We start from the raw sequence: 8,765 nt of genomic DNA on the forward strand, positions 1-8,765 counted from the left end.
GAAGAGAAGGATGTGATACGCCATACCCAACAATACAGAAGAGCTGAAGGCCACTATCAGAGCAACCTGGGCTCTCATAACACCTGAGCAGTGCCACAGACTGATTGACTCCATGCCATGCCACATTGTAATTCAGGCAAAATGAGCCCCAACCAAGTATTGAGTGCTGTATGCTCATACTTTTCATGTTCATATTTTTCTAAAAAAACTTTTTTTGTATTGGTCTTAAGTAATATTCTAATTTTCTGAGATACTGAATTTGGGATTTTCATTAGTTGTCAGTTATAATCATCAAAATGAAAAGAATTAAACATTTGAAATATCAGTCTGTGTGTAATGAATGAATGTAACATACAAGTTTCACTTTTTGAATGGAATTACTGACATGATTGAACTTTTTGATTATATTCTAATTATATGACTAGCACCTGTATAAATTTGGCCTCATAAACTCTTAAAGTCGTTGGACCTTCCCTTGCGGATTTTCTTATGTCCTCTGTGACAGACGGTTCTGCAGATATGTCTTTTGCAAGGATCTTGTCAAGCAGTTTCTTCATAGTAAAGATGCTACGGCATTTTCTGTAATACAATATGGATGGTATTCTACCCTTAGAGAGACCTTTAGCAAGATCAAGGATGGATGATAGGCTCTTATTTCAGCTGCTCTCAGTAGTATGTTCCATGACTTTATCATACAGTAGGTGCCACAAGGTTTATCATCTAAACAATGTATTAAACACTCCCCCGGAATTAACCTGACCCTAGCCAGATGAATTTCGCTCCGCCTAGCTCCACTCATCCATCTGGAACTGATCCATTGAATTGTTGCTTCAGAAGGCTGGGCCTAATCAAAAAATGCTTGTATATGATTGAATAAGCCACTTGTCCGTCATCTATTGACGTGCTACTTCAACCACTCACATCGAAGCCAACCAGTGACGCTAATAACAGTGTCACAGTCGCTTCTACGCTATGTCACATCTATGAAACTACCGCCCTGCCTCCTGATTGGCTGAACCATAAAGTCGGTTGCAGAAATCACTCTCAATGGATAAGGGCCCAGATGGATGTGAGTGAAGCTAGGCGGAGCTACAGCGGATCGAAATTCATCAGGCTAGGGTCAGGTTACCCCTGAATACCACTACATGTACAACAATTTGAAAGCAACAGAGATATATCAGGAATGATGTGCTAAAATGAGGCCCTTTTCTACTCAGCAACTTTGTGTGTGACTGTGTGAGAGAGAGAGACAGAGGGAATATATGAAGTGTGTGTGAGTGAGAGAGAGAGAGTGTGAGAGAGTGTGTGTGTGTGTATGTGAGGGAGAGAACATGTTTGTATATGTAGGTATGTGTGTGTGTATGTGATGAAGAGAAAGAGAGTGAGAGTGCAGTGGCTTGAGCTGTGGCTTGACTGTGCATCAACAGTATGCCAATCTCATCAGTACTCTAGCCTACCAACTAAAACTGCTCTCTCACACATAGGCTACATCTCTGTATATTATTTAAGTAAGTATAAGTAAGTATATGAAGAGTTCAGATGCAAAACCCTCTAAATCCGTCTGACCACTTTTCTTTTAAATGAGCATTTAAATTCAGTCTCCTATAGGTTTTTGCCTATAAATCGATATTTCAGACCAGGAAAGGAGTGGTATTTAGTGGGTTTAGAAGTTAAATTATTTGATTAGCGTATACTATGTGTGGAGAGCATCCCCTCACCATTTTTATCTCATTTTTGACATAGGTGGCATTTAGAGGGTTTTGCATCTGAACTCTTCATATACTCTTTTGATCCCATGAGGGAAATTTGGTCTCTGCATTTATCCCAATCCGTGAATTAGTGAAACACACTCAGCACCTGGCGCAGTGAGCTGCCTGCAACAACAGCGGCGCTTGGGGAGCAGTGAGGGGTTAGGTGCCTTGCTCAAGGGCACTTCAGCCGAGCCTACTGGTCGGGGTTCGAACCAGCAACCCTCCGGTTACAAGTCCGAAGCGCTAACCAGTAGGCCACGGCGGCCCCTAATTTTTGTCCTTTCTTTTGTTCACACACAAATTGGGGAAGTCTACAGTACGGTTTACAGCAGACATCATTGCTTGATAATGATGTTAGTACCTTACTTGGGCCGGTTGGGTTATTAGTGGGTTTGATACAGCAAGCCCACTATTGTTCTTCTTAAGTTTACTTATTATTATTAGTGGGTTTGATCCAGCAAGCCCACTATTGTTCTTCTTAAGTTTTCTTCTTATTATTATTATTATTAGTGGGTTTGATCCAGCAAGCCCACTATTGTTCTTCTTAAGTTTTCTTATTAGTGGGTTTGATCCAGCAAGCCCACTATTGTTCTTCTTAAGTTTTCTTATTAGTGGGTTTGATCCAGCAAGCCCACTATTGTTCTTCTTAAGTTTACTTATTATTATTAGTGGGTTTGATCCAGCAAGCCCACTATTGTTCTTCTTAAGTTTTCTTCTTCTTATTATTATTATTAGTGGGTTTGATCCAGCAAGACCACTATTGTTCTTCTTAAGTTTTCTTATTATTAGTGGGTTTGATCCAGCAAGCCCACAGCATGGCTTTGCACTTATTACTTACGGAGCAAGCCCACTATTGTTCTTCTTAAGTTTTCTTCTTATTATTATTATTAGTGGGTTTGATCCAGCAAGCCCACTATTGTTCTTCTTAAGTTTTCTTCTTATTATTATTATTAGTGGGTTTGATCCAGCAAGCCCACTATTGTTCTTCTTAAGTTTTCTTATTATTATTATTAGTGGGTTTGATCCAGCAAGCCCACAGCATGGCAAAGCCATGCAAGCCCACTATTGTTCTTCTTAAGTTTTCTTCTTCTTCTTCTTCTTCTTCTTCTTATTATTATTAGTGGGTTTGATCCAGCAAGCCCACTATTGTTCTTCTTAAGTTTTCTTATTATTAGTGGGTTTGATCCAGCAAGCCCACTATTGTTCTTCTTAAGTTTTCTTCTTCTTATTATTATTATTAGTGGGTTTGATCCAGCAAGACCACTATTGTTCTTCTTAAGTTTTCTTATTATTAGTGGGTTTGATCCAGCAAGCCCACTATTGTTCTTCTTAAGTTTACTTATTAGTGGGTTTGATCCAGCAAGCCCACTATTGTTGTTCTTAAGTTTACTTATTAGTGGGTTTGATCCAGCAAGCCCACTATTGTTCTTCTTAAGTTTACTTATTAGTGGGTTTGATCCAGCAAGCCCACTATTGTTGTTCTTAAGTTTTCTTCTTATTATTAGTGGGTTTGATCCAGCAAGCCCACAGCATGGCTTTGTCTTTTACATGACCTTTACAACTGGTGCTGGCAAGGCATTGAACTGGGCTGAATGGATTTGGAAAATATATATATATTTTTTTTTATATATATATATAAAAGCCAATTTTAAAGCCAATCCATGTTGATACAGGTCATTAAGAAATATATATATATATATATAAAAAAATATATATATATATTTTCCAAATCCATTCAGCCCAGTTCAATGCCTTGCCAGCACCAGTTGTATTCGCGCTGTCTCATCTTTTTTTTTAAAGCCAAACCATGTTCATATAGGTCATTAAAAAAAAAAAAAAAAAAAAGTATTTTCCCAATCCATTCAGCCCAGTTCAGTGCCCAGCTAGCTCCATTCAAACCTAGTTATGTGCACAGTTGTATAGATTATAGAGTGTCCCAGTGACTTCCGTTTTACTTCCGCTACAAGGGACCTATCTTTCAAAAAAATATGAACGGGAGTTAATGGAGAGATAACAATTATTTTTTGGTCCAGTTTGAATTGTGCCACGAATTTCACATATGATGTGTGTGAATTTAAAAGATAATTTTTCACGTCAAGAAAGTACTGTTGTTCGATAGACTTCAAAAGTTATGTTGGTTTTGTGCGAATCCGCTCAGTGGACTACATCTCTCGTCTCGAACGATGTACGTCACCAACGTAATTAACGATATGATTAGCTGTTATGCTAGTTAACGGTTGCATCTTGCTGCCTGCAATATCACTTAACAGTATCTAATGTACAGTCTATGGACGAATACAACTTACCTGATGTGTTTAATCCTCTGACTCATGGTATTTTCATCGGCAAGGAAAGCCCAATTAAGACCTGTTGCTGGTATGCTTGTACAATCTAGTGTGGCTGTGTATGAGCTAACGTCACTAGCGCGACTGATGGTTTTGTAGTCGTGGGAATTACGATCTTTCACAATGTTGTAATTCAATAGTTACGAAACAAACTGCAAATGAAGGGTTCAGATGCAAAACCCTCTAAATGCCACCTATGTCAAAAATGAGATAAAGATGGTGAGGGGATGCTCTCCACACATAGTATACGCTAATCAAATAATTTAACTTCTAAACCCACTAAATACCACTCCTTTCCTGGTCTGAAATATCGATTTATAGGCAAAAACCTATAGGAGACTGAATTTAAATGCTCATTTAAAAGAAAAGTGGTCAGACGGATTTAGAGGGTTTTGCATCTGAACTCTTCAAATGTCTTTACATGAAAATTTGTCTTTAAAATTGACAAACATCATATGGGTAATTCAAGGCACAAGTCAACCGGGACCAGAAAATAATTTATTTTTCGCCATAGACTGGTGTTCAAAATGTTTTGAAAGATAGGTCCCATGGAATATTAAGTTACTCTTCATTGCCCTGGCAAGAAGTCCACAATCCATGCTATTGGCTTGCCACGATCTGTGGAGCTTGCAGACAATGTTAACATACTATAGGTTCTGTATGTTATTTAAAGCCGACCTAACGATGAGTCCCTTCATGACGGTGTGTTGCAATGCATTCTGGGTGCTGTGCTGTGATTAGAGTAAAAATAAATTGCTACCAAGGCTCCAAATAGCAACACACTTACACCGTAGCATAATGAGGGTATCTACATGTAAACCGAAGCATTGAGAACTGTGTAAGTCTACAGGCAGTTTATTAAAAAGAAAAACATTACCGTTCACGTCTCGTTCAACATATACAGACGGGCGCCATCTTGGGAAAACACAACTCTCTGTGATGTGGCGTAAATCTCGCGTGGAACCTTGTTGCCGGAACAGCAGGGAAGAGGCAACAGGATAGCAGGACGAAAGGTACACAGGATACACACGGAATTCGAACGAATTTGAAGACATCGAAGAACGAACCCTTTTAGTTTGATGAACGTCCTTATCAGTCTATGGTCTAACTTATAAACGTGTCGGGTCAACGTCAACAATAAGTAAGTTAGGCTAACGTAAACGTTAGCTATTTGCTGTTGTCATATGCAACCTATTAATGTTAGCTAACATGCTAGGCATTGAAAATGAATGCGTTAGCAATAGCCACTGCTTTTTTTGAGCTGACAAGCCCCGGAAATGCGTTAACGTAATCAGCCAAATTGACTCACTTCTTAAGACCCTTGGTATGGTGTTACCAAAGATTGTTAAGGCGGAGCAAGATGTTTCATCAGGAGCCACTTCCGGGAACCCGGATCGCACGAGGGGGGGGTCAAAATCCCCCTTTATGCAGAGCAGAGGCAGCGATTGCTCCATTGAAGTCTATGGGCATAGCTCAGAATTTCACCACATATGCTAAGGTCTTGGTTCTATAGAGTTAGGAATGTGAATTTCGGGCACGTTTTCATGATCCTCAAACCCTTCTGAACATTTCAGGTACATTTTTAGCATTTTTGAGCATTCCAGTCTGGAGAAAATTAACCTTATATCAGGTGTGCGCCGGTTATTTATGCAGCTGCTGTTGGCCGGTTGCAACGTACGCTCGTCAATACGTCATCGACACGCCTCTTTATGCAGACAGGATTCGATCCCCATTTCGCGCCCATAGACATGAACTACGACGAAGTATCTTGCTCCGCCTTAACAATCTTTGGTGTTACAGCGATGTGGAGTCGAAATGTAAATTGTTAGTATGGTTTTAATGTGTAAACAGACCAACCGCGATTTTGCAATGAAGTGAATGGAGTCATTTTAGGTACTACTTTTACGAGGTCTGTAGTTCTGTCAAAATGTATCTTATCTTTGAACAGACTACATGGTTATCTTCTTTAGACTTCGTAGAGGTAGTTTCTACAATTTGGAGGCGAAATTCGAAGTGTAAATATGGTTTTAATGTGTAAACAACAACCGCGATTTTGCGAGCTAGAAAAAAGGAAGTGAATGAATGAATAGTTACTGCTTTTCTTAGGGCTGGCGTTCTCATAAAATCAACGTAATCTTTGAAAAGACTACCTGGTTATCTTCCTTAGACTTCGTAGATGTAGTTACTACAATTTGGAGTCGAAATTCGAAGTGCAAATATGGTTTAAATGTGTAAACAAGACGCCTGATGTTTAATATATGTTAATGAATGGGCACAGTATTATTGTGTACAGTAATGGGCTATCAGTAGTATGTAAACAGTTCATGTGTTATGCGATTTACATAAACTAGTAAACAACAGAAATGTTAAAAGCTGGTATTGTGTTTCCTGAATTCTTACATTCAGGCATTCAAATGAAATGTAATTAAATAGCATATATATACTCTATCAGTGTATGATGCTTGCATGAGGGAAACATCCCAAAACAACGGCACCCATATAATTGCTGTTTTGAGAAGTATTTTTCATGCAAGCATCATGCAACAATGCAAAAACAATGAAACTAGTGTAGGCCTAATTATATTTTACATTAGTAAAGCAGTACTCTGATGTGCATGCTTTCACAATGTGAACAATCTTAGCACTTTAAACATTGACTGTTTTGAAGTGCATGTATAGCAATATAGTAAAAAAAAGTATAATTGTGATATCATTACAATTTGATGGGGGGAGGAGGGGGTGGGTTCATGTAGGTGGGCCCTATGACCCCAAAGTATGCCTTGACTGGGCCTCAGGTCAAAGAAGTTTGAGAAAGGCTGATGTAGACGACAAAGCAGCAAGGAGGCGTCGTGTGATCATTTAAACAAGTTTTATGACGAGGTCGATGAGGGTGGGAAAAATTGTACATTTCTGTGCAAACTTTACCCGCACTTCAGTCACATTCAGTCACATTGTCTTTTAAGAAAATGCAGTCCATTTTTCGATTCCAGCAGCCAACAACCTCAGAACTGACCCTTCAGGCCTCTCAGGAGGCGCGGGCCTTTAACCGCAGACAGAAGAGAGTCAGCAGAAATTTGATTGCCTTTAAAAATATGACTTCTTAAAAAATCTTAAACTGGCTGCATTACGGGATTATTTCTGAGATTCTGATACGTTTTTAACCATGACCTATACACAGTTCTGGTTCTTAAAATAATCACTTTATGCAGTCAGCTTAAGATGGCTTACTAGCAACTAACTAATTACCCTAGCAACAACCATGTTATTTATGCGTTTTAGCTTATTGGATGTTGCATTAATGCAGATAACTTTTGATCCGTGTGCCCGATTTTCATAAATGAGGTACCGTTGGAATCCTTGGATGAGGCCGAGTTCCATCAAACCCACTCTTGCAGTTCCTCGGAACCGCAATTCTAGTTATAAAATTGACAAACATCTTTCACAAGTAGCCTAGTCATTGGTCATTCTTACTCATTCTCACACATCTGAATCATAACACAAATAAAAATAAACAGGACTCACCTTGTAATCTGTTTTTGACACTACAACAGCCATTGTTGTTCTGTAGCCTAACTAAACTGCTTCCATCCACACCAACACCAGTGTTGCCAGATTGGGTTCAGTGATTTCCGCCCAATCACGCTGAAAAAAACGCCCTCTTCATCAAAAAAACGCCAACGTTTTTGTCATAGAGAACCATTCAACTCAAAATTTTATTTGTCCGCCTAAAGCTTATTTTCCCCCGCCCGACGAAGTCAAAAAAAGCCCATTTGGGCCGGCACCCGCCCAATCTGGCAACACTGACCAACACACTCTAAAGTTGGCAGTTTATATTTGTACTGTAGAATGTTCAGAAAAGAAATCTAGTTCCAGACAAATGGAAAAAACTAATAGTTATGCAGGATCTACATGCATTCTCTTTAGAATTGAAATATCATGGCATGTCCGAATCATTATAGTTTTGGTATCATTAAGGAAAACAGATTAATTACCCTAGAATATATATTTCTGAGAAGTCTGTATATTCTAGATGTGATATAATGTGCATTGAGACATCTCCCACCTTCTTCCATACCACTATTTTGCATTACATTGTCTTCAGGATCTTCTCCAACACACATCCTCTACATACTTACAGCACACTGCCCCCACCTACACACTACACACACACACACACAGTCACTGCTCCACTCCCCTCCCGCCCACACACACATCTTCACTGTCATCACTCACATACATCATACATACAGTACTCTGCTTGCAATAGTAAGTCCCTGCCAACCCCCCCCCCCCCCCCCCCTCCATACACAGCACATTATTTCATCAGGAAGCTTCTCCAACACACATCCCCAACATACTTACAGCACACTGCCCACACACACACTACACACACACACACACACACACAGTCACTGCTCCACTCCCCTCCTGCCCACACACACATCTTCACTGTCATCACTCACATACATCATACATACAGTACTCTGCTTGCATTAGTAAGTCCCTGCCCCCCCCCCTACATACACAGCACATTATTTCATCAGGAAGCTTCTCCAACACACATCCCCAACATACTTACAGCACACTGCCCCCCCCAATACACAGCACATTGTCTCATGAGGAAGCTTCCCCAACACACATATTGCACACTGCCCTCTCCCCACATACA

This window comes from Alosa sapidissima, chromosome 24 (genome assembly GCF_018492685.1).
Source record: "Alosa sapidissima isolate fAloSap1 chromosome 24, fAloSap1.pri, whole genome shotgun sequence".
Classification (NCBI taxonomy): domain Eukaryota; kingdom Metazoa; phylum Chordata; class Actinopteri; order Clupeiformes; family Clupeidae; genus Alosa; species Alosa sapidissima.